General features: G+C 45.7%; 18 non-coding genes across 18 annotated transcripts; all 18 read right to left on the reverse strand.

Annotated features, from left to right (window-relative positions):
* Positions 1-767: 767 nt before the first annotated feature.
* On the reverse strand, positions 768-849 carry trnal-cag (transfer RNA leucine (anticodon CAG)). Its single transcript has one exon. It is a non-coding gene; the product is annotated as a tRNA-Leu (tRNA).
* Positions 850-1822: 973 nt separating this feature from the next.
* On the reverse strand, positions 1823-1904 carry trnal-cag (transfer RNA leucine (anticodon CAG)). Its single transcript has one exon. It is a non-coding gene; the product is annotated as a tRNA-Leu (tRNA).
* Positions 1905-3932: 2028 nt separating this feature from the next.
* Positions 3933-4014, reverse strand: trnal-cag (transfer RNA leucine (anticodon CAG)). Its single transcript has one exon. It is a non-coding gene; the product is annotated as a tRNA-Leu (tRNA).
* A 973-nt stretch (positions 4015-4987) lies between these two features.
* trnal-cag (transfer RNA leucine (anticodon CAG)) lies at positions 4988-5069 on the reverse strand. Its single transcript has one exon. It is a non-coding gene; the product is annotated as a tRNA-Leu (tRNA).
* A 973-nt stretch (positions 5070-6042) lies between these two features.
* trnal-cag (transfer RNA leucine (anticodon CAG)) lies at positions 6043-6124 on the reverse strand. The gene has a single exon. It is a non-coding gene; the product is annotated as a tRNA-Leu (tRNA).
* A 963-nt stretch (positions 6125-7087) lies between these two features.
* Positions 7088-7169, reverse strand: trnal-cag (transfer RNA leucine (anticodon CAG)). Its single transcript has one exon. It is a non-coding gene; the product is annotated as a tRNA-Leu (tRNA).
* A 963-nt stretch (positions 7170-8132) lies between these two features.
* On the reverse strand, positions 8133-8214 carry trnal-cag (transfer RNA leucine (anticodon CAG)). Its single transcript has one exon. It is a non-coding gene; the product is annotated as a tRNA-Leu (tRNA).
* A 973-nt stretch (positions 8215-9187) lies between these two features.
* Positions 9188-9269, reverse strand: trnal-cag (transfer RNA leucine (anticodon CAG)). The gene has a single exon. It is a non-coding gene; the product is annotated as a tRNA-Leu (tRNA).
* Positions 9270-10232: 963 nt separating this feature from the next.
* Positions 10233-10314, reverse strand: trnal-cag (transfer RNA leucine (anticodon CAG)). The gene has a single exon. It is a non-coding gene; the product is annotated as a tRNA-Leu (tRNA).
* A 963-nt stretch (positions 10315-11277) lies between these two features.
* trnal-cag (transfer RNA leucine (anticodon CAG)) lies at positions 11278-11359 on the reverse strand. Its single transcript has one exon. It is a non-coding gene; the product is annotated as a tRNA-Leu (tRNA).
* Positions 11360-12332: 973 nt separating this feature from the next.
* trnal-cag (transfer RNA leucine (anticodon CAG)) lies at positions 12333-12414 on the reverse strand. The gene has a single exon. It is a non-coding gene; the product is annotated as a tRNA-Leu (tRNA).
* A 963-nt stretch (positions 12415-13377) lies between these two features.
* trnal-cag (transfer RNA leucine (anticodon CAG)) lies at positions 13378-13459 on the reverse strand. Its single transcript has one exon. It is a non-coding gene; the product is annotated as a tRNA-Leu (tRNA).
* Positions 13460-14432: 973 nt separating this feature from the next.
* Positions 14433-14514, reverse strand: trnal-cag (transfer RNA leucine (anticodon CAG)). Its single transcript has one exon. It is a non-coding gene; the product is annotated as a tRNA-Leu (tRNA).
* Positions 14515-15487: 973 nt separating this feature from the next.
* Positions 15488-15569, reverse strand: trnal-cag (transfer RNA leucine (anticodon CAG)). Its single transcript has one exon. It is a non-coding gene; the product is annotated as a tRNA-Leu (tRNA).
* Positions 15570-17588: 2019 nt separating this feature from the next.
* trnal-cag (transfer RNA leucine (anticodon CAG)) lies at positions 17589-17670 on the reverse strand. The gene has a single exon. It is a non-coding gene; the product is annotated as a tRNA-Leu (tRNA).
* Positions 17671-18643: 973 nt separating this feature from the next.
* trnal-cag (transfer RNA leucine (anticodon CAG)) lies at positions 18644-18725 on the reverse strand. The gene has a single exon. It is a non-coding gene; the product is annotated as a tRNA-Leu (tRNA).
* Positions 18726-20744: 2019 nt separating this feature from the next.
* trnal-cag (transfer RNA leucine (anticodon CAG)) lies at positions 20745-20826 on the reverse strand. The gene has a single exon. It is a non-coding gene; the product is annotated as a tRNA-Leu (tRNA).
* Positions 20827-22835: 2009 nt separating this feature from the next.
* Positions 22836-22917, reverse strand: trnal-cag (transfer RNA leucine (anticodon CAG)). The gene has a single exon. It is a non-coding gene; the product is annotated as a tRNA-Leu (tRNA).
* Between the last annotated feature and the right edge of the window lie 816 nt (positions 22918-23733).

Here is a 23733-nt window from a genome sequence, read left to right on the forward strand (position 1 = left end):
ATTCAATATTTATTCCTATATCAACATCACTGACAAAAACAGATTATCTGGTCATGAACACATTGCTGTTTGTGGGATCGTGCTGTGTGCATACTGGCTGCGCCATTTCCCACATTACAACAGTGACTCACTTTAAAAATACTTCATTGGCTGTAAAGCGTTTTGGGACATGAAAGGCGCCAACACACTGCAGAAAACTTTACCCGATAGCTGGCAAAATGCGAGCTGTTGTGAGAAATACGTGTGTTGGTTGCATTGCAGGCATGATAAACTTAATGACTGGCGCTGCCTGTTAAGTGATGTCGTAACAATGTACGTGTTGTGTGATTGCACAGGAGGAAGGATTGTGATGCAACTCAGTAAATGTGCAGAATTGGAGCACGCTTTTCTGCAGTTACAGTCGGTTCATTGTCAGGGTGGCCGAGTGGTTTAAGGTGCCAAACTCAAAGACTGTAACCCTTACCTTACCAAAGGTTGGTGTATTCTGGGACGTGGGTGCCAAGCCCACTTCTAGCGGCGTGGTTTCCAATCCCACTTCTGACATTTACTTTTTATCCACACAAATGCGGCCAGCGTGCAAAAAGCATGCTCAACTGGCCTTCAATTTTCAAGTGGTGACATCAAACACTTCGATGGTATTGCCATTTGCCAACAAACTAAAGGCACCGCTCACAGTCCAAGTACTTTTCCACACCAAAATGGCCCCATTGTGAAACAGGTGCCCATGCTTGTGCTGACAGAATGCAAGTGTTACGCAGGGAAAATTCTGGCAGCGGTGGGATTTGAACCCACGCCTCCGAAGAGACTGGAACCTGGATCCAGCGCCTTAGACCGCTCGGCCACGCTACCACTGGAAGCAGCTTCTGTTCTGGAACGAGTGACCGTTGAGTGTAATGTGACTTTGTTATGCGGAAAATAATAATTAAGGCAATTAAAGTGGTAGACAGTGAACTCTCGAGAAACGATTTTGCAACATACCGGTCACAGGAACCTACGTATCCACAGGGCAACAACAGAAATTAGGTGCATGTTGGGACAAACCAGTTACAACATTCATTCAATATTTATTCCTATATCAACATCACTGACAAAAACAGATTATCTGGTCATGAACACATTGCTGTTTGTGGGATCGTGCTGTGTGCATACTGGCTGCGCCATTTCCCACATTACAACAGTGACTCACTTTAAAAATACTTCATTGGCTGTAAAGCGTTTTGGGACATGAAAGGCGCCAACACACTGCAGAAAATTTTACCCGATAGCTGGCAAAATGCGAGCTGTTGTGAGAAATACGTGTGTTGGTTGCATTGCAGGCATGATAAACTTAATGACTGGCGCTGCCTGTTAAGTGATGTCGTAACAATGTACGTGTTGTGTGATTGCACAGGAGGAAGGATTGTGATGCAACTCAGTAAATGTGCAGAATTGGAGTACGCTTTTCTGCAGTTACAGTCGGTTCATTATCAAAATAGCCGAGTGGTTTAAGGTGCCAAACTCAAAGACTGTAACCCTTACCTTACCAAAGGTTGGTGTATTCTGGGACGTGGGTGCCAAGCCCACTTCTAGCGGCGTGGTTTCCAATCCCACTTCTGACATTTACTTTTTATCCACACAAATGCGGCCAGCGTGCAAAAAGCATGCTCAACTGGCCTTCAATTTTCAAGTGGTGACATCAAACTCTTCGATGGTATTGCCATTTGCCAACAAACGAAAGGCACCGCTCACAGTCCAACTACTTTTCCACACCAAAATGGCCCCATTATGAAACAGGTGCCCATGCTTGTGCTGACAGAATGCAAGTGTTACGCAGGGAAAATTCTGGCAGCGGTGGGATTTGAACCCACGCCTCCGAAGAGACTGGAACCTGGATCCAGCGCCTTAGACCGCTCGGCCACGCTACCACTGGAAGCAGCTTCTGTTCTGGAACGAGTGACCGTTGAGTGTAATGTGACTTTGTTATGCGGAAAATAATAATTAAGGCAATTAAAGTGGTAGACAGTAAACTCTCGAGAAACGATTTTGCAACATACCGGTCACAGGCACCTACGTATCCACAGGACAACAACAGAAATTAGGTGCATGTTGGGACAAACCAGTTACAACATTCATTCAATATTTATTCCTATATCAACATCACTGACAAAAACAGATTATCTGGTCATGAACACATTGCTGTTTGTGGGATCGTGCTGTGTGCATCCTGGCTGCGCCATTTCCCACATTACAACAGTGACTCACTTTAAAAATACTTCATTGGCTGTAAAGCGTTTTGGGACATGAAAGGCGCCAACACACTGCAGAAAATTTTACCCGATAGCTGGCAAAATGCGAGCTGTTGTGAGAAATACGTGTGTTGGTTGCATTGCAGGCATGATAAACTTAATGACTGGCGCTGCCTGTTAAGTGATGTCGTAACAATGTACGTGTTGTGTGATTGCACAGGAGGAAGGATTGTGATGCAACTCAGTAAATGTGCAGAATTGGAGCACGCTTTTCTGCAGTTACAGTCGGTTCATTGTCAGGGTGGCCGAGTGGTTTAAGGTGCCAAACTCAAAGACTGTAACCCTTACCTTACCAAAGGTTGGTGTATTCTGGGACGTGGGTGCCAAGCCCACTTCTAGCGGCGTGGTTTCCAATCCCACTTCTGACATTTACTTTTTATCCACACAAATGCGGCCAGCGTGCAAAAAGCATGCTCAACTGGCCTTCAATTTTCAAGTGGTGACATCAAACACTTCGATGGTATTGCCATTTGCCAACAAACTAAAGGCACCGCTCACAGTCCAACTACTTTTCCACACCAAAATGGCCCCATTGTGAAACAGGTGCCCATGCTTGTGCTGACAGAATGCAAGTGTTACGCAGGGAAAATTCTGGCAGCGGTGGGATTTGAACCCACGCCTCCGAAGAGACTGGAACCTGGATCCAGCGCCTTAGACCGCTCGTCCACGCTACCACTGGAAGCAGCTTCTGTTCTGGAACGAGTGACCGTTGAGTGTAATGTGACTTTGTTATGCGGAAAATAATAATTAAGGCAATTAAAGTGGTAGACAGTGAACTCTCGAGAAACGATTTTGCAACATACCGGTCACAGGAACCTACGTATCCACAGGGCAACAACAGAAATTAGGTGCATGTTGGGACAAACCAGTTACAACATTCATTCAATATTTATTCCTATATCAACATCACTGACAAAAACAGATTATCTGGTCATGAACACATTGCTGTTTGTGGGATCGTGCTGTGTGCATACTGGCTGCGCCATTTCCCACATTACAACAGTGACTCACTTTAAAAATACTTCATTGGCTGTAAAGCGTTTTGGGACATGAAAGGCGCCAACACACTGCAGAAAATTTTACCCGATAGCTGGCAAAATGCGAGCTGTTGTGAGAAATACGTGTGTTGGTTGCATTGCAGGCATGATAAACTTAATGACTGGCGCTGCCTGTTAAGTGATGTCGTAACAATGTACGTGTTGTGTGATTGCACAGGAGGAAGGATTGTGATGCAACTCAGTAAATGTGCAGAATTGGAGTACGCTTTTCTGCAGTTACAGTCGGTTCATTATCAAAATAGCCGAGTGGTTTAAGGTGCCAAACTCAAAGACTGTAACCCTTACCTTACCAAAGGTTGGTGTATTCTGGGACGTGGGTGCCAAGCCCACTTCTAGCGGCGTGGTTTCCAATCCCACTTCTGACATTTACTTTTTATCCACACAAATGCGGCCAGCGTGCAAAAAGCATGCTCAACTGGCCTTCAATTTTCAAGTGGTGACATCAAACACTTCGATGGTATTGCCATTTGCCAACAAACTAAAGGCACCGCTCACAGTCCAACTACTTTTCCACACCAAAATGGCCCCATTGTGAAACAGGTGCCCATGCTTGTGCTGACAGAATGCAAGTGTTACGCAGGGAAAATTCTGGCAGCGGTGGGATTTGAACCCACGCCTCCGAAGAGACTGGAACCTGGATCCAGCGCCTTAGACCGCTCGGCCACGCTACCACTGGAAGCAGCTTCTGTTCTGGAACGAGTGACCGTTGAGTGTAATGTGACTTTGTTATGCGGAAAATAATAATTAAGGCAATTAAAGTGGTAGACAGTGAACTCTCGAGAAACGATTTTGCAACATACCGGTCACAGGAACCTACGTATCCACAGGGCAACAACAGAAATTAGGTGCATGTTGGGACAAACCAGTTACAACATTCATTCAATATTTATTCCTATATCAACATCACTGACAAAAACAGATTATCTGGTCATGAACACATTGCTGTTTGTGGGATCGTGCTGTGTGCATACTGGCTGCGCCATTTCCCACATTACAACAGTGACTCACTTTAAAAATACTTCATTGGCTGTAAAGCGTTTTGGGACATGAAAGGCGCCAACACACTGCAGAAAATTTTACCCGATAGCTGGCAAAATGCGAGCTGTTGTGAGAAATACGTGTGTTGGTTGCATTGCAGGCATGATAAACTTAATGACTGGCGCTGCCTGTTAAGTGATGTCGTAACAATGTACGTGTTGTGTGATTGCACAGGAGGAAGGATTGTGATGCAACTCAGTAAATGTGCAGAATTGGAGTACGCTTTTCTGCAGTTACAGTCGGTTCATTATCAAAATAGCCGAGTGGTTTAAGGTGCCAAACTCAAAGACTGTAACCCTTACCTTACCAAAGGTTGGTGTATTCTGGGACGTGGGTGCCAAGCCCATTTCTAGCGGCGTGGTTTCCAATCCCACTTCTGACATTTACTTTTTATCCACACAAATGCGGCCAGCGTGCAAAAAGCATGCTCAACTGGCCTTCAATTTTCAAGTGGTGACATCAAACACTTCGATGGTATTGCCATTTGCCAACAAACTAAAGGCACCGCTCACAGTCCAACTACTTTTCCACACCAAAATGGCCCCATTGTGAAACAGGTGCCCATGCTTGTGCTGACAGAATGCAAGTGTTACGCAGGGAAAATTCTGGCAGCGGTGGGATTTGAACCCACGCCTCCGAAGAGACTGGAACCTGGATCCAGCGCCTTAGACCGCTCGGCCACGCTACCACTGGACGCAGCTTCTGTTCTGGAACGAGTGACCGTTGAGTGAAATGTGACTTTGCCATGCGGAAAATAATAATTAAGGCAATTAAAGTGGTAGACAGTCAACTCTCGAGAAACGATTTTGCAACATACCGGTCACAGGAACCTACGTATCCACAGGGCAACAACAGAAATTAGGTGCATGTTGGGACAAACCAGTTACAACATTCATTCAATATTTATTCCTATATCAACATCACTGACAAAAACAGATTATCTGGTCATGAACACATTGCTGTTTGTGGGATCGTGCTGTGTGCATACTGGCTGCGCCATTTCCCACATTACAACAGTGACTCACTTTAAAAATACTTCATTGGCTGTAAAGCGTTTTGGGACATGAAAGGCGCCAACACACTGCAGAAAATTTTACCCGATAGCTGGCAAAATGCGAGCTGTTGTGAGAAATACGTGTGTTGGTTGCATTGCAGGCATGATAAACTTAATGACTGGCGCTGCCTGTTAAGTGATGTCGTAACAATGTACGTGTTGTGTGATTGCACAGGAGGAAGGATTGTGATGCAACTCAGTAAATGTGCAGAATTGGAGCACGCTTTTCTGCAGTTGCAGTCGGTTCATTGTCAGGGTGGCCGAGTGGTTTAAGGTGCCAAACTCAAAGACTGTAACCCTTACCTTACCAAAGGTTGGTGTATTCTGGGACGTGGGTGCCAAGCCCACTTCTAGCGGCGTGGTTTCCAATCCCACTTCTGACATTTACTTTTTATCCACACAAATGCGGCCAGCGTGCAAAAAGCATGCTCAACTGGCCTTCAATTTTCAAGTGGTGACATCAAACTCTTCGATGGTATTGCCATTTGCCAACAAACTAAAGGCACCGCTCACAGTCCAACTACTTTTCCACACCAAAATGGCCCCATTGTGAAACAGGTGCCCATGCTTGTGCTGACAGAATGCAAGTGTTACGCAGGGAAAATTGTGGCAGCGGTGGGATTTGAACCCACGCCTCCGAAGAGACTGGAACCTGGATCCAGCGCCTTAGACCGCTCGGCCACGCTACCACTGGAAGCAGCTTCTGTTCTGGAACGAGTGACCGTTGAGTGAAATGTGACTTTGCCATGCGGAAAATAATAATTAAGGCAATTAAAGTGGTAGACAGTAAACTCTCGAGAAACGATTTTGCAACATACCGGTCACAGGAACCTACGTATCCACAGGGCAACAACAGAAATTAGGTGCATGTTGGGACAAACCAGTTACAACATTCATTCAATATTTAATCCTATATCAACATCACTGACAAAAACAGATTATCTGGTCATGAACACATTGCTGTTTGTGGGATCGTGCTGTGTGCATACTGGCTGCGCCATTTCCCACATTACAACAGTGACTCACTTTAAAAATACTTCATTGGCTGTAAAGCGTTTTGGGACATGAAAGGCGCCAACACACTGCAGAAAATTTTACCCGATAGCTGGCAAAATGCGAGCTGTTGTGAGAAATACGTGTGTTGGTTGCATTGCAGGCATGATAAACTTAATGACTGGCGCTGCCTGTTAAGTGATGTCGTAACAATGTACGTGTTGTGTGATTGCACAGGAGGAAGGATTGTGATGCAACTCAGTAAATGTGCAGAATTGGAGCACGCTTTTCTGCAGTTCATTGTCAGGGTGGCCGAGTGGTTTAAGGTGCCAAACTCAAAGACTGTAACCCTTACCTTACCAAAGGTTGGTGTATTCTGGGACGTGGGTGCCAAGCCCATTTCTAGCGGCGTGGTTTCCAATCCCACTTCTGACATTTACTTTTTATCCACACAAATGCGGCCAGCGTGCAAAAAGCATGCTCAACTGGCCTTCAATTTTCAAGTGGTGACATCAAACACTTCGATGGTATTGCCATTTGCCAACAAACTAAAGGCACCGCTCACAGTCCAACTACTTTTCCACACCAAAATGGCCCCATTGTGAAACAGGTGCCCATGCTTGTGCTGACAGAATGCAAGTGTTACGCAGGGAAAATTCTGGCAGCGGTGGGATTTGAACCCACGCCTCCGAAGAGACTGGAACCTGGATCCAGCGCCTTAGACCGCTCGGCCACGCTACCACTGGACGCAGCTTCTGTTCTGGAACGAGTGACCGTTGAGTGAAATGTGACTTTGCCATGCGGAAAATAATAATTAAGGCAATTAAAGTGGTAGACAGTCAACTCTCGAGAAACGATTTTGCAACATACCGGTCACAGGAACCTACGTATCCACAGGGCAACAACAGAAATTAGGTGCATGTTGGGACAAACCAGTTACAACATTCATTCAATATTTATTCCTATATCAACATCACTGACAAAAACAGATTATCTGGTCATGAACACATTGCTGTTTGTGGGATCGTGCTGTGTGCATACTGGCTGCGCCATTTCCCACATTACAACAGTGACTCACTTTAAAAATACTTCATTGGCTGTAAAGCGTTTTGGGACATGAAAGGCGCCAACACACTGCAGAAAATTTTACCCGATAGCTGGCAAAATGCGAGCTGTTGTGAGAAATACGTGTGTTGGTTGCATTGCAGGCATGATAAACTTAATGACTGGCGCTGCCTGTTAAGTGATGTCGTAACAATGTACGTGTTGTGTGATTGCACAGGAGGAAGGATTGTGATGCAACTCAGTAAATGTGCAGAATTGGAGCACGCTTTTCTGCAGTTCATTGTCAGGGTGGCCGAGTGGTTTAAGGTGCCAAACTCAAAGACTGTAACCCTTACCTTACCAAAGGTTGGTGTATTCTGGGACGTGGGTGCCAAGCCCACTTCTAGCGGCGTGGTTTCCAATCCCACTTCTGACATTTACTTTTTATCCACACAAATGCGGCCAGCGTGCAAAAAGCATGCTCAACTGGCCTTCAATTTTCAAGTGGTGACATCAAACTCTTCGATGGTATTGCCATTTGCCAACAAACTAAAGGCACCGCTCACAGTCCAACTACTTTTCCACACCAAAATGGCCCCATTGTGAAACAGGTGCCCATGCTTGTGCTGACAGAATGCAAGTGTTACGCAGGGAAAATTCTGGCAGCGGTGGGATTTGAACCCACGCCTCCGAAGAGACTGGAACCTGGATCCAGCGCCTTAGACCGCTCGGCCACGCTACCACTGGACGCAGCTTCTGTTCTGGAACGAGTGACCGTTGAGTGAAATGTGACTTTGCCATGCGGAAAATAATAATTAAGGCAATTAAAGTGGTAGACAGTCAACTCTCGAGAAACGATTTTGCAACATACCGGTCACAGGAACCTACGTATCCACAGGGCAACAACAGAAATTAGGTGCATGTTGGGACAAACCAGTTACAACATTCATTCAATATTTATTCCTATATCAACATCACTGACAAAAACAGATTATCTGGTCATGAACACATTGCTGTTTGTGGGATCGTGCTGTGTGCATACTGGCTGCGCCATTTCCCACATTACAACAGTGACTCACTTTAAAAATACTTCATTGGCTGTAAAGCGTTTTGGGACATGAAAGGCGCCAACACACTGCAGAAAATTTTACCCGATAGCTGGCAAAATGCGAGCTGTTGTGAGAAATACGTGTGTTGGTTGCATTGCAGGCATGATAAACTTAATGACTGGCGCTGCCTGTTAAGTGATGTCGTAACAATGTACGTGTTGTGTGATTGCACAGGAGGAAGGATTGTGATGCAACTCAGTAAATGTGCAGAATTGGAGCACGCTTTTCTGCAGTTGCAGTCGGTTCATTGTCAGGGTGGCCGAGTGGTTTAAGGTGCCAAACTCAAAGACTGTAACCCTTACCTTACCAAAGGTTGGTGTATTCTGGGACGTGGGTGCCAAGCCCACTTCTAGCGGCGTGGTTTCCAATCCCACTTCTGACATTTACTTTTTATCCACACAAATGCGGCCAGCGTGCAAAAAGCATGCTCAACTGGCCTTCAATTTTCAAGTGGTGACATCAAACTCTTCGATGGTATTGCCATTTGCCAACAAACTAAAGGCACCGCTCACAGTCCAACTACTTTTCCACACCAAAATGGCCCCATTGTGAAACAGGTGCCCATGCTTGTGCTGACAGAATGCAAGTGTTACGCAGGGAAAATTGTGGCAGCGGTGGGATTTGAACCCACGCCTCCGAAGAGACTGGAACCTGGATCCAGCGCCTTAGACCGCTCGGCCACGCTACCACTGGAAGCAGCTTCTGTTCTGGAACGAGTGACCGTTGAGTGAAATGTGACTTTGCCATGCGGAAAATAATAATTAAGGCAATTAAAGTGGTAGACAGTAAACTCTCGAGAAACGATTTTGCAACATACCGGTCACAGGAACCTACGTATCCACAGGGCAACAACAGAAATTAGGTGCATGTTGGGACAAACCAGTTACAACATTCATTCAATATTTAATCCTATATCAACATCACTGACAAAAACAGATTATCTGGTCATGAACACATTGCTGTTTGTGGGATCGTGCTGTGTGCATACTGGCTGCGCCATTTCCCACATTACAACAGTGACTCACTTTAAAAATACTTCATTGGCTGTAAAGCGTTTTGGGACATGAAAGGCGCCAACACACTGCAGAAAATTTTACCCGATAGCTGGCAAAATGCGAGCTGTTGTGAGAAATACGTGTGTTGGTTGCATTGCAGGCATGATAAACTTAATGACTGGCGCTGCCTGTTAAGTGATGTCGTAACAATGTACGTGTTGTGTGATTGCACAGGAGGAAGGATTGTGATGCAACTCAGTAAATGTGCAGAATTGGAGCACGCTTTTCTGCAGTTCATTGTCAGGGTGGCCGAGTGGTTTAAGGTGCCAAACTCAAAGACTGTAACCCTTACCTTACCAAAGGTTGGTGTATTCTGGGACGTGGGTGCCAAGCCCATTTCTAGCGGCGTGGTTTCCAATCCCACTTCTGACATTTACTTTTTATCCACACAAATGCGGCCAGCGTGCAAAAAGCATGCTCAACTGGCCTTCAATTTTCAAGTGGTGACATCAAACACTTCGATGGTATTGCCATTTGCCAACAAACTAAAGGCACCGCTCACAGTCCAACTACTTTTCCACACCAAAATGGCCCCATTGTGAAACAGGTGCCCATGCTTGTGCTGACAGAATGCAAGTGTTACGCAGGGAAAATTCTGGCAGCGGTGGGATTTGAACCCACGCCTCCGAAGAGACTGGAACCTGGATCCAGCGCCTTAGACCGCTCGGCCACGCTACCACTGGACGCAGCTTCTGTTCTGGAACGAGTGACCGTTGAGTGAAATGTGACTTTGCCATGCGGAAAATAATAATTAAGGCAATTAAAGTGGTAGACAGTCAACTCTCGAGAAACGATTTTGCAACATACCGGTCACAGGAACCTACGTATCCACAGGGCAACAACAGAAATTAGGTGCATGTTGGGACAAACCAGTTACAACATTCATTCAATATTTATTCCTATATCAACATCACTGACAAAAACAGATTATCTGGTCATGAACACATTGCTGTTTGTGGGATCGTGCTGTGTGCATACTGGCTGCGCCATTTCCCACATTACAACAGTGACTCACTTTAAAAATACTTCATTGGCTGTAAAGCGTTTTGGGACATGAAAGGCGCCAACACACTGCAGAAAATTTTACCCGATAGCTGGCAAAATGCGAGCTGTTGTGAGAAATACGTGTGTTGGTTGCATTGCAGGCATGATAAACTTAATGACTGGCGCTGCCTGTTAAGTGATGTCGTAACAATGTACGTGTTGTGTGATTGCACAGGAGGAAGGATTGTGATGCAACTCAGTAAATGTGCAGAATTGGAGCACGCTTTTCTGCAGTTCATTGTCAGGGTGGCCGAGTGGTTTAAGGTGCCAAACTCAAAGACTGTAACCCTTACCTTACCAAAGGTTGGTGTATTCTGGGACGTGGGTGCCAAGCCCACTTCTAGCGGCGTGGTTTCCAATCCCACTTCTGACATTTACTTTTTATCCACACAAATGCGGCCAGCGTGCAAAAAGCATGCTCAACTGGCCTTCAATTTTCAAGTGGTGACATCAAACTCTTCGATGGTATTGCCATTTGCCAACAAACTAAAGGCACCGCTCACAGTCCAACTACTTTTCCACACCAAAATGGCCCCATTGTGAAACAGGTGCCCATGCTTGTGCTGACAGAATGCAAGTGTTACGCAGGGAAAATTCTGGCAGCGGTGGGATTTGAACCCACGCCTCCGAAGAGACTGGAACCTGGATCCAGCGCCTTAGACCGCTCGGCCACGCTACCACTGGACGCAGCTTCTGTTCTGGAACGAGTGACCGTTGAGTGAAATGTGACTTTGCCATGCGGAAAATAATAATTAAGGCAATTAAAGTGGTAGACAGTCAACTCTCGAGAAACGATTTTGCAACATACCGGTCACAGGAACCTACGTATCCACAGGGCAACAACAGAAATTAGGTGCATGTTGGGACAAACCAGTTACAACATTCATTCAATATTTATTCCTATATCAACATCACTGACAAAAACAGATTATCTGGTCATGAACACATTGCTGTTTGTGGGATCGTGCTGTGTGCATACTGGCTGCGCCATTTCCCACATTACAACAGTGACTCACTTTAAAAATACTTCATTGGCTGTAAAGCGTTTTGGGACATGAAAGGCGCCAACACACTGCAGAAAATTTTACCCGATAGCTGGCAAAATGCGAGCTGTTGTGAGAAATACGTGTGTTGGTTGCATTGCAGGCATGATAAACTTAATGACTGGCGCTGCCTGTTAAGTGATGTCGTAACAATGTACGTGTTGTGTGATTGCACAGGAGGAAGGATTGTGATGCAACTCAGTAAATGTGCAGAATTGGAGCACGCTTTTCTGCAGTTGCAGTCGGTTCATTGTCAGGGTGGCCGAGTGGTTTAAGGTGCCAAACTCAAAGACTGTAACCCTTACCTTACCAAAGGTTGGTGTATTCTGGGACGTGGGTGCCAAGCCCACTTCTAGCGGCGTGGTTTCCAATCCCACTTCTGACATTTACTTTTTATCCACACAAATGCGGCCAGCGTGCAAAAAGCATGCTCAACTGGCCTTCAATTTTCAAGTGGTGACATCAAACTCTTCGATGGTATTGCCATTTGCCAACAAACTAAAGGCACCGCTCACAGTCCAACTACTTTTCCACACCAAAATGGCCCCATTGTGAAACAGGTGCCCATGCTTGTGCTGACAGAATGCAAGTGTTACGCAGGGAAAATTGTGGCAGCGGTGGGATTTGAACCCACGCCTCCGAAGAGACTGGAACCTGGATCCAGCGCCTTAGACCGCTCGGCCACGCTACCACTGGAAGCAGCTTCTGTTCTGGAACGAGTGACCGTTGAGTGAAATGTGACTTTGCCATGCGGAAAATAATAATTAAGGCAATTAAAGTGGTAGACAGTAAACTCTCGAGAAACGATTTTGCAACATACCGGTCACAGGAACCTACGTATCCACAGGGCAACAACAGAAATTAGGTGCATGTTGGGACAAACCAGTTACAACATTCATTCAATATTTAATCCTATATCAACATCACTGACAAAAACAGATTATCTGGTCATGAACACATTGCTGTTTGTGGGATCGTGCTGTGTGCATACTGGCTGCGCCATTTCCCACATTACAACAGTGACTCACTTTAAAAATACTTCATTGGCTGTAAAGCGTTTTGGGACATGAAAGGCGCCAACACACTGCAGAAAATTTTACCCGATAGCTGGCAAAATGCGAGCTGTTGTGAGAAATACGTGTGTTGGTTGCATTGCAGGCATGATAAACTTAATGACTGGCGCTGCCTGTTAAGTGATGTCGTAACAATGTACGTGTTGTGTGATTGCACAGGAGGAAGGATTGTGATGCAACTCAGTAAATGTGCAGAATTGGAGCACGCTTTTCTGCAGTTCATTGTCAGGGTGGCCGAGTGGTTTAAGGTGCCAAACTCAAAGACTGTAACCCTTACCTTACCAAAGGTTGGTGTATTCTGGGACGTGGGTGCCAAGCCCACTTCTAGCGGCGTGGTTTCCAATCCCACTTCTGACATTTACTTTTTATCCACACAAATGCGGCCAGCGTGCAAAAAGCATGCTCAACTGGCCTTCAATTTTCAAGTGGTGACATCAAACTCTTCGATGGTATTGCCATTTGCCAACAAACTAAAGGCACCGCTCACAGTCCAACTACTTTTCCACACCAAAATGGCCCCATTGTGAAACAGGTGCCCATGCTTGTGCTGACAGAATGCAAGTGTTACGCAGGGAAAATTCTGGCAGCGGTGGGATTTGAACCCACGCCTCCGAAGAGACTGGAACCTGGATCCAGCGCCTTAGACCGCTCGGCCACGCTACCACTGGACGCAGCTTCTGTTCTGGAACGAGTGACCGTTGAGTGAAATGTGACTTTGCCATGCGGAAAATAATAATTAAGGCAATTAAAGTGGTAGACAGTCAACTCTCGAGAAACGATTTTGCAACATACCGGTCACAGGAACCTACGTATCCACAGGGCAACAACAGAAATTAGGTGCATGTTGGGACAAACCAGTTACAACATTCATTCAATATTTATTCCTATATCAATATCACTGACAAAAACAGATTATCTGGTCATGAACACATTGCTGTTTGTGGGATCGTGCTGTGTGCATACTGGCTGCGCCATTTCCCACATTACAACAGTGACTCACTTTAAAAATACTTCATTGGCTGTAAAGCGTTTTGGGACATGAAAGGCGCCAACACACTGCAGAAAATTTTACCCGATAGCTGGCAAAATGCGAGCTGTTGTGAGAAATACGTGTGTTGGTTGCATTGCAGGCATGATAAACTTAATGACTGGCGCTGCCTGTTAAGTGATGTCGTAACAATGTACGTGTTGTGTGATTGCACAGGAGGAAGGATTGTGATGCAACTCAGTAAATGTGCAGAATTGGAGCACGCTTTTCTGCAGTTGCAGTCGGTTCATTGTCAGGGTGGCCGAGTGGTTTAAGGTGCCAAACTCAAAGACTGTAACCCTTACCTTACCAAAGGTTGGTGTATTCTGGGACGTGGGTGCCAAGCCCACTTCTAGCGGCGTGGTTTCCAATCCCACTTCTGACATTTACTTTTTATCCACACAAATGCGGCCAGCGTGCAAAAAGCATGCTCAACTGGCCTTCAATTTTCAAGTGGTGACATCAAACTCTTCGATGGTATTGCCATTTGCCAACAAACTAAAGGCACCGCTCACAGTCCAACTACTTTTCCACACCAAAATGGCCCCATTGTGAAACAGGTGCCCATGCTTGTGCTGACAGAATGCAAGTGTTACGCAGGGAAAATTGTGGCAGCGGTGGGATTTGAACCCACGCCTCCGAAGAGACTGGAACCTGGATCCAGCGCCTTAGACCGCTCGGCCACGCTACCACTGGAAGCAGCTTCTGTTCTGGAACGAGTGACCGTTGAGTGAAATGTGACTTTGCCATGCGGAAAATAATAATTAAGGCAATTAAAGTGGTAGACAGTAAACTCTCGAGAAACGATTTTGCAACATACCGGTCACAGGAACCTACGTATCCACAGGGCAACAACAGAAATTAGGTGCATGTTGGGACAAACCAGTTACAACATTCATTCAATATTTAATCCTATATCAACATCACTGACAAAAACAGATTATCTGGTCATGAACACATTGCTGTTTGTGGGATCGTGCTGTGTGCATACTGGCTGCGCCATTAACCACATTACAACAGTGACTCACTTTAAAAATACTTCATTGGCTGTAAAGCGTTTTGGGACATGAAAGGCGCCAACACACTGCAGAAAATTTTACCCGATAGCTGGCAAAATGCGAGCTGTTGTGAGAAATACGTGTGTTGGTTGCATTGCAGGCATGATAAACTTAATGACTGGCGCTGCCTGTTAAGTGATGTCGTAACAATGTACGTGTTGTGTGATTGCACAGGAGGAAGGATTGTGATGCAACTCAGTAAATGTGCAGAATTGGAGCACGCTTTTCTGCAGTTGCAGTCGGTTCATTGTCAGGGTGGCCGAGTGGTTTAAGGTGCCAAACTCAAAGACTGTAACCCTTACCTTACCAAAGGTTGGTGTATTCTGGGACGTGGGTGCCAAGCCCACTTCTAGCGGCGTGGTTTCCAATCCCACTTCTGACATTTACTTTTTATCCACACAAATGCGGCCAGCGTGCAAAAAGCATGCTCAACTGGCCTTCAATTTTCAAGTGGTGACATCAAACTCTTCGATGGTATTGCCATTTGCCAACAAACTAAAGGCACCGCTCACAGTCCAACTACTTTTCCACACCAAAATGGCCCCATTGTGAAACAGGTGCCCATGCTTGTGCTGACAGAATGCAAGTGTTACGCAGGGAAAATTGTGGCAGCGGTGGGATTTGAACCCACGCCTCCGAAGAGACTGGAACCTGGATCCAGCGCCTTAGACCGCTCGGCCACGCTACCACTGGAAGCAGCTTCTGTTCTGGAACGAGTGACCGTTGAGTGAAATGTGACTTTGCCATGCGGAAAATAATAATTAAGGCAATTAAAGTGGTAGACAGTAAACTCTCGAGAAACGATTTTGCAACATACCGGTCACAGGAACCTACGTATCCACAGGGCAACAACAGAAATTAGGTGCATGTTGGGACAAACCAGTTACAACATTCATTCAATATTTAATCCTATATCAACATCACTGACAAAAACAGATTATCTGGTCATGAACACATTGCTGTTTGTGGGATCGTGCTGTGTGCATACTGGCTGCGCCATTAACCACATTACAACAGTGACTCACTTTAAAAATACTTCATTGGCTGTAAAGCGTTTTGGGACATGAAAGGCGCCAACACACTGCAGAAAATTTTACCCGATAGCTGGCAAAATGCGAGCTGTTGTGAGAAATACGTGTGTTGGTTGCATTGCAGGCATGATAAACTTAATGACTGGCGCTGCCTGTTAAGTGATGTCGTAACAATGTACGTGTTGTGTGATTGCACAGGAGGAAGGATTGTGATGCAACTCAGTAAATGTGCAGAATTGGAGCACGCTTTTCTGCAGTTCATTGTCAGGGTGGCCGAGTGGTTTAAGGTGCCAAACTCAAAGACTGTAACCCTTACCTTACCAAAGGTTGGTGTATTCTGGGACGTGGGTGCCAAGCCCACTTCTAGCGGCGTGGTTTCCAATCCCACTTCTGACATTTACTTTTTATCCACACAAATGCGGCCAGCGTGCAAAAAGCATGCTCAACTGGCCTTCAATTTTCAAGTGGTGACATCAAACTCTTCGATGGTATTGCCATTTGCCAACAAACTAAAGGCACCGCTCACAGTCCAACTACTTTTCCACACCAAAATGGCCCCATTTGTGAAACAGGTGCCCATGCTTGTGCTGACAGAATGCAAGTGTTACGCAGGGAAAATTGTGGCAGCGGTGGGATTTGAACCCACGCCTCCGAAGAGACTGGAACCTGGATCTAGCGCCTTAGACCGCTCGGCCACGCTACCACTGGAAGCAGCTTCTGTTCTGGAACGAGTGACCGTTGAGTGAAATGTGACTTTGCCATGCGGAAAATAATAATTAAGGCAATTAAAGTGGTAGACAGTAAACTCTCGAGAAACGATTTTGCAACATACCGGTCACAGGAACCTACGTATCCACAGGGCAACAACAGAAATTAGGTGCATGTTGGGACAAACCAGTTACAACATTCATTCAATATTTAATCCTATATCAACATCACTGACAAAAACAGATTATCTGGTCATGAACACATTGCTGTTTGTGGGATCGTGCTGTGTGCATACTGGCTGCGCCATTAACCACATTACAACAGTGACTCACTTTAAAAATACTTCATTGGCTGTAAAGCGTTTTGGGACATGAAAGGCGCCAACACACTGCAGAAAATTTTACCCGATAGCTGGCAAAATGCGAGCTGTTGTGAGAAATACGTGTGTTGGTTGCATTGCAGGCATGATAAACTTAATGACTGGCGCTGCCTGTTAAGTGATGTCGTAACAATGTACGTGTTGTGTGATTGCACAGGAGGAAGGATTGTGATGCAACTCAGTAAATGTGCAGAATTGGAGCACGCTTTTCTGCAGTTGCAGTCGGTTCATTGTCAGGGTGGCCGAGTGGTTTAAGGTGCCAAACTCAAAGACTGTAACCCTTACCTTACCAAAGGTTGGTGTATTCTGGGACGTGGGTGCCAAGCCCACTTCTAGCGGCGTGGTTTCCAATCCCACTTCTGACATTTACTTTTTATCCACACAAATGCGGCCAGCGTGCAAAAAGCATGCTCAACTGGCCTTCAATTTTCAAGTGGTGACATCAAACTCTTCGATGGTATTGCCATTTGCCAACAAACTAAAGGCACCGCTCACAGTCCAACTACTTTTCCACACCAAAATGGCCCCATTGTGAAACAGGTGCCCATGCTTGTGCTGACAGAATGCAAGTGTTACGCAGGGAAAATTGTGGCAGCGGTGGGATTTGAACCCACGCCTCCGAAGAGACTGGAACCTGGATCCAGCGCCTTAGACCGCTCGGCCACGCTACCACTGGAAGCAGCTTCTGTTCTGGAACGAGTGACCGTTGAGTGAAATGTGACTTTGCCATGCGGAAAATAATAATTAAGGCAATTAAAGTGGTAGACAGTAAACTCTCGAGAAACGATTTTGCAACATACCGGTCACAGGAACCTACGTATCCACAGGGCAACAACAGAAATTAGGTGCATGTTGGGACAAACCAGTTACAACATTCATTCAATATTTAATCCTATATCAACATCACTGACAAAAACAGATTATCTGGTCATGAACACATTGCTGTTTGTGGGATCGTGCTGTGTGCATACTGGCTGCGCCATTAACCACATTACAACAGTGACTCACTTTAAAAATACTTCATTGGCTGTAAAGCGTTTTGGGACATGAAAGGCGCCAACACACTGCAGAAAATTTTACCCGATAGCTGGCAAAATGCGAGCTGTTGTGAGAAATACGTGTGTTGGTTGCATTGCAGGCATGATAAACTTAATGACTGGCGCTGCCTGTTAAGTGATGTCGTAACAATGTACGTGTTGTGTGATTGCACAGGAGGAAGGATTGTGATGCAACTCAGTAAATGTGCAGAATTGGAGCACGCTTTTCTGCAGTTGCAGTCGGTTCATTGTCAGGGTGGCCGAGTGGTTTAAGGTGCCAAACTCAAAGACTGTAACCCTTACCTTACCAAAGGTTGGTGTATTCTGGGACGTGGGTGCCAAGCCCACTTCTAGCGGCGTGGTTTCCAATCCCACTTCTGACATTTACTTTTTATCCACACAAATGCGGCCAGCGTGCAAAAAGCATGCTCAACTGGCCTTCAATTTTCAAGTGGTGACATCAAACTCTTCGATGGTATTGCCATTTGCCAACAAACTAAAGGCACCGCTCACAGTCCAACTACTTTTCCACACCAAAATGGCCCCATTGTGAAACAGGTGCCCATGCTTGTGCTGACAGAATGCAAGTGTTACGCAGGGAAAATTGTGGCAGCGGTGGGATTTGAACCCACGCCTCCGAAGAGACTGGAACCTGGATCCAGCGCCTTAGACCGCTCGGCCACGCTACCACTGGAAGCAGCTTCTGTTCTGGAACGAGTGACCGTTGAGTGAAATGTGACTTTGCCATGCGGAAAATAATAATTAAGGCAATTAAAGTGGTAGACAGTAAACTCTCGAGAAACGATTTTGCAACATACCGGTCACAGGAACCTACGTATCCACAGGGCAACAACAGAAATTAGGTGCATGTTGGGACAAACCAGTTACAACATTCATTCAATATTTAATCCTATATCAACATCACTGACAAAAACAGATTATCTGGTCATGAACACATTGCTGTTTGTGGGATCGTGCTGTGTGCATACTGGCTGCGCCATTAACCACATTACAACAGTGACTCACTTTAAAAATACTTCATTGGCTGTAAAGCGTTTTGGGACATGAAAGGCGCCAACACACTGCAGAAAATTTTACCCGATAGCTGGCAAAATGCGAGCTGTTGTGAGAAATACGTGTGTTGGTTGCATTGCAGGCATGATAAACTTAATGACTGGCGCTGCCTGTTAAGTGATGTCGTAACAATGTACGTGTTGTGTGATTGCACAGGAGGAAGGATTGTGATGCAACTCAGTAAATGTGCAGAATTGGAGCACGCTTTTCTGCAGTTCATTGTCAGGGTGGCCGAGTGGTTTAAGGTGCCAAACTCAAAGACTGTAACCCTTACCTTACCAAAGGTTGGTGTATTCTGGGACGTGGGTGCCAAGCCCACTTCTAGCGGCGTGGTTTCCAATCCCACTTCTGACATTTACTTTTTATCCACACAAATGCGGCCAGCGTGCAAAAAGCATGCTCAACTGGCCTTCAATTTTCAAGTGGTGACATCAAACTCTTCGATGGTATTGCCATTTGCCAACAAACTAAAGGCACCGCTCACAGTCCAACTACTTTTCCACACCAAAATGGCCCCATTTGTGAAACAGGTGCCCATGCTTGTGCTGACAGAATGCAAGTGTTACGCAGGGAAAATTGTGGCAGCGGTGGGATTTGAACCCACGCCTCCGAAGAGACTGGAACCTGGATCTAGCGCCTTAGACCGCTCGGCCACGCTACCACTGGAAGCAGCTTCTGTTCTGGAACGAGTGACCGTTGAGTGAAATGTGACTTTGCCATGCGGAAAATAATAATTAAGGCAATTAAAGTGGTAGACAGTAAACTCTCGAGAAACGATTTTGCAACATACCGGTCACAGGAACCTACGTATCCACAGGGCAACAACAGAAATTAGGTGCATGTTGGGACAAACCAGTTACAACATTCATTCAATATTTAATCCTATATCAACATCACTGACAAAAACAGATTATCTGGTCATGAACACATTGCTGTTTGTGGGATCGTGCTGTGTGCATACTGGCTGCGCCATTAACCACATTACAACAGTGACTCACTTTAAAAATACTTCATTGGCTGTAAAGCGTTTTGGGACATGAAAGGCGCCAACACACTGCAGAAAATTTTACCCGATAGCTGGCAAAATGCGAGCTGTTGTGAGAAATACGTGTGTTGGTTGCATTGCAGGCATGATAAACTTAATGACTGGCGCTGCCTGTTAAGTGATGTCGTAACAATGTACGTGTTGTGTGATTGCACAGGAGGAAGGATTGTGATGCAACTCAGTAAATGTGCAGAATTGGAGCACGCTTTTCTGCAGTTGCAGTCGGTTCATTGTCAGGGTGGCCGAGTGGTTTAAGGTGCCAAACTCAAAGACTGTAACCCTTACCTTACCAAAGGTTGGTGTATTCTGGGACGTGGGTGCCAAGCCCACTTCTAGCGGCGTGGTTTCCAATCCCACTTCTGACATTTACTTTTTATCCACACAAATGCGGCCAGCGTGCAAAAAGCATGCTCAACTGGCCTTCAATTTTCAAGTGGTGACATCAAACTCTTCGATGGTATTGCCATTTGCCAACAAACTAAAGGCACCGCTCACAGTCCAACTACTTTTCCACACCAAAATGGCCCCATTGTGAAACAGGTGCCCATGCTTGTGCTGACAGAATGCAAGTGTTACGCAGGGAAAATTGTGGCAGCGGTGGGATTTGAACCCACGCCTCCGAAGAGACTGGAACCTGGATCCAGCGCCTTAGACCGCTCGGCCACGCTACCACTGGAAGCAGCTTCTGTTCTGGAACGAGTGACCGTTGAGTGAAATGTGACTTTGCCATGCGGAAAATAATAATTAAGGCAATTAAAGTGGTAGACAGTAAACTCTCGAGAAACGATTTTGCAACATACCGGTCACAGGAACCTACGTATCCACAGGGCAACAACAGAAATTAGGTGCATGTTGGGACAAACCAGTTACAACATTCATTCAATATTTAATCCTATATCAACATCACTGACAAAAACAGATTATCTGGTCATGAACACATTGCTGTTTGTGGGATCGTGCTGTGTGCATACTGGCTGCGCCATTAACCACATTACAACAGTGACTCACTTTAAAAATACTTCATTGGCTGTAAAGCGTTTTGGGACATGAAAGGCGCCAACACACTGCAGAAAATTTTACCCGATAGCTGGCAAAATGCGAGCTGTTGTGAGAAATACGTGTGTTGGTTGCATTGCAGGCATGATAAACTTAATGACTGGCGCTGCCTGTTAAGTGATGTCGTAACAATGTACGTGTTGTGTGATTGCACAGGAGGAAGGATTGTGATGCAACTCAGTAAATGTGCAGAATTGGAGCACGCTTTTCTGCAGTTCATTGTCAGGGTGGCCGAGTGGTTTAAGGTGCCAAACTCAAAGACTGTAACCCTTACCTTACCAAAGGTTGGTGTATTCTGGGACGTGGGTGCCAAGCCCACTTCTAGCGGCGTGGTTTCCAATCCCACTTCTGACATTTACTTTTTATCCACACAAATGCGGCCAGCGTGCAAAAAGCATGCTCAACTGGCCTTCAATTTTCAAGTGGTGACATCAAACTCTTCGATGGTATTGCCATTTGCCAACAAACTAAAGGCACCGCTCACAGTCCAACTACTTTTCCACACCAAAATGGCCCCATTTGTGAAACAGGTGCCCATGCTTGTGCTGACAGAATGCAAGTGTTACGCAGGGAAAATTGTGGCAGCGGTGGGATTTGAACCCACGCCTCCGAAGAGACTGGAACCTGGATCTAGCGCCTTAGACCGCTCGGCCACGCTACCACTGGAAGCAGCTTCTGTTCTGGAACGAGTGACCGTTGAGTGAAATGTGACTTTGCCATGCGGAAAATAATAATTAAGGCAATTAAAGTGGTAGACAGTAAACTCTCGAGAAACGATTTTGCAACATACCGGTCACAGGAACCTACGTATCCACAGGGCAACAACAGAAATTAGGTGCATGTTGGGACAAACCAGTTACAACATTCATTCAATATTTATTCCTATATCAACATCACTGACAAAAACAGATTATCTGGTCATGAACGCATTGCTGTTTGTGGGATCGTGCTGTGTGCATACTGGCTGCGCCATTTCCCACATTACAACAGTGACTCACTTTAAAAATACTTCATTGGCTGTAAAGCGTTTTGGGACATGAAAGGCGCCAACACACTGCAGAAAATTTTACCCGATAGCTGGCAAAATGCGAGCTGTTGTGAGAAATACGTGTGTTGGTTGCATTGCAGGCATGATAAACTTAATGACTGGCGCTGCCTGTTAAGTGATGTCGTAACAATGTACGTGTTGTGTGATTGCACAGGAGGAAGGATTGTGATGCAACTCAGTAAATGTGCAGAATTGGAGCACGCTTTTCTGCAGTTCATTGTCAGGGTGGCCGAGTGGTTTAAGGTGCCAAACTCAAAGACTGTAACCCTTACCTTACCAAAGGTTGGTGTATTCTGGGACGTGGGTGCCAAGCCCACTTCTAGCGGCGTGGTTTCCAATCCCACTTCTGACATTTACTTTTTATCCACACAAATGCGGCCAGCGTGCAAAAAGCATGCTCAACTGGCCTTCAATTTTCAAGTGGTGACATCAAACTCTTCGATGGTATTGCCATTTGCCAACAAACTAAAGGCACCGCTCACAGTCCAACTACTTTTCCACACCAAAATGGCCCCATTGTGAAACAGGTGCCCAAGCTTGTGCTGACAGAATGCAAGTGTTATGCAGGGAAAATTCTGGCAGCGGTGGGATTTGAACCCACGCCTCCTAAGAGACTGGAACCTGGATCCAGCGCCTTAGACCGCTCGGCCACGCTACCACTGGAAGCAGCTTCTGTTCTGGAACGAGTGACCGTTGAGTGAAATGTGACTTTGCCATGCGGAAAATAATAATTAAGGCAATTAAAGTGGTAGACAGTAAACTCTCGAGAAACGATTTTGCAACATACCGGTCACAGGAACCTACGTATCCACAGGGCAACAACAGAAATTAGGTGCATGTTGGGACAAACCAGTTACAACATTCATTCAATATTTATTCCTATATCAACATCACTGACAAAAACAGATTATCTGGTCATGAACGCATTGCTGTTTGTGGGATCGTGCTGTGTGCATACTGGCTGCGCCATTTCCCACATTACAACAGTGACTCACTTTAAAAATACTTCATTGGCTGTAAAGCGTTTTGGGACATGAAAGGCGCCAACACACTGCAGAAAATTTTACCCGATAGCTGGCAAAATGCGAGCTGTTGTGAGAAATACGTGTGTTGGTTGCATTGCAGGCATGATAAACTTAATGACTGGCGCTGCCTGTTAAGTGATGTCGTAACAATGTACGTGTTGTGTGATTGCACAGGAGGAAGGATTGTGATGCAACTCAGTAAATGTGCAGAATTGGAGCACGCTTTTCTGCAGTTCATTGTCAGGGTGGCCGAGTGGTTTAAGGTGCCAAACTCAAAGACTGTAACCCTTACCTTACCAAAGGTTGGTGTATTCTGGGACGTGGGTGCCAAGCCCACTTCTAGCGGCGTGGTTTCCAATCCCACTTCTGACATTTACTTTTTATCCACACAAATGCGTCCAGCGTGCAAAAAGCATGCTCAACTGGCCTTCAATTTTCAAGTGGTGACA

The sequence above is a fragment of the Pristiophorus japonicus genome, chromosome 8 (genome assembly GCF_044704955.1).
Source record: "Pristiophorus japonicus isolate sPriJap1 chromosome 8, sPriJap1.hap1, whole genome shotgun sequence".
Taxonomy (NCBI): domain Eukaryota; kingdom Metazoa; phylum Chordata; class Chondrichthyes; family Pristiophoridae; genus Pristiophorus; species Pristiophorus japonicus.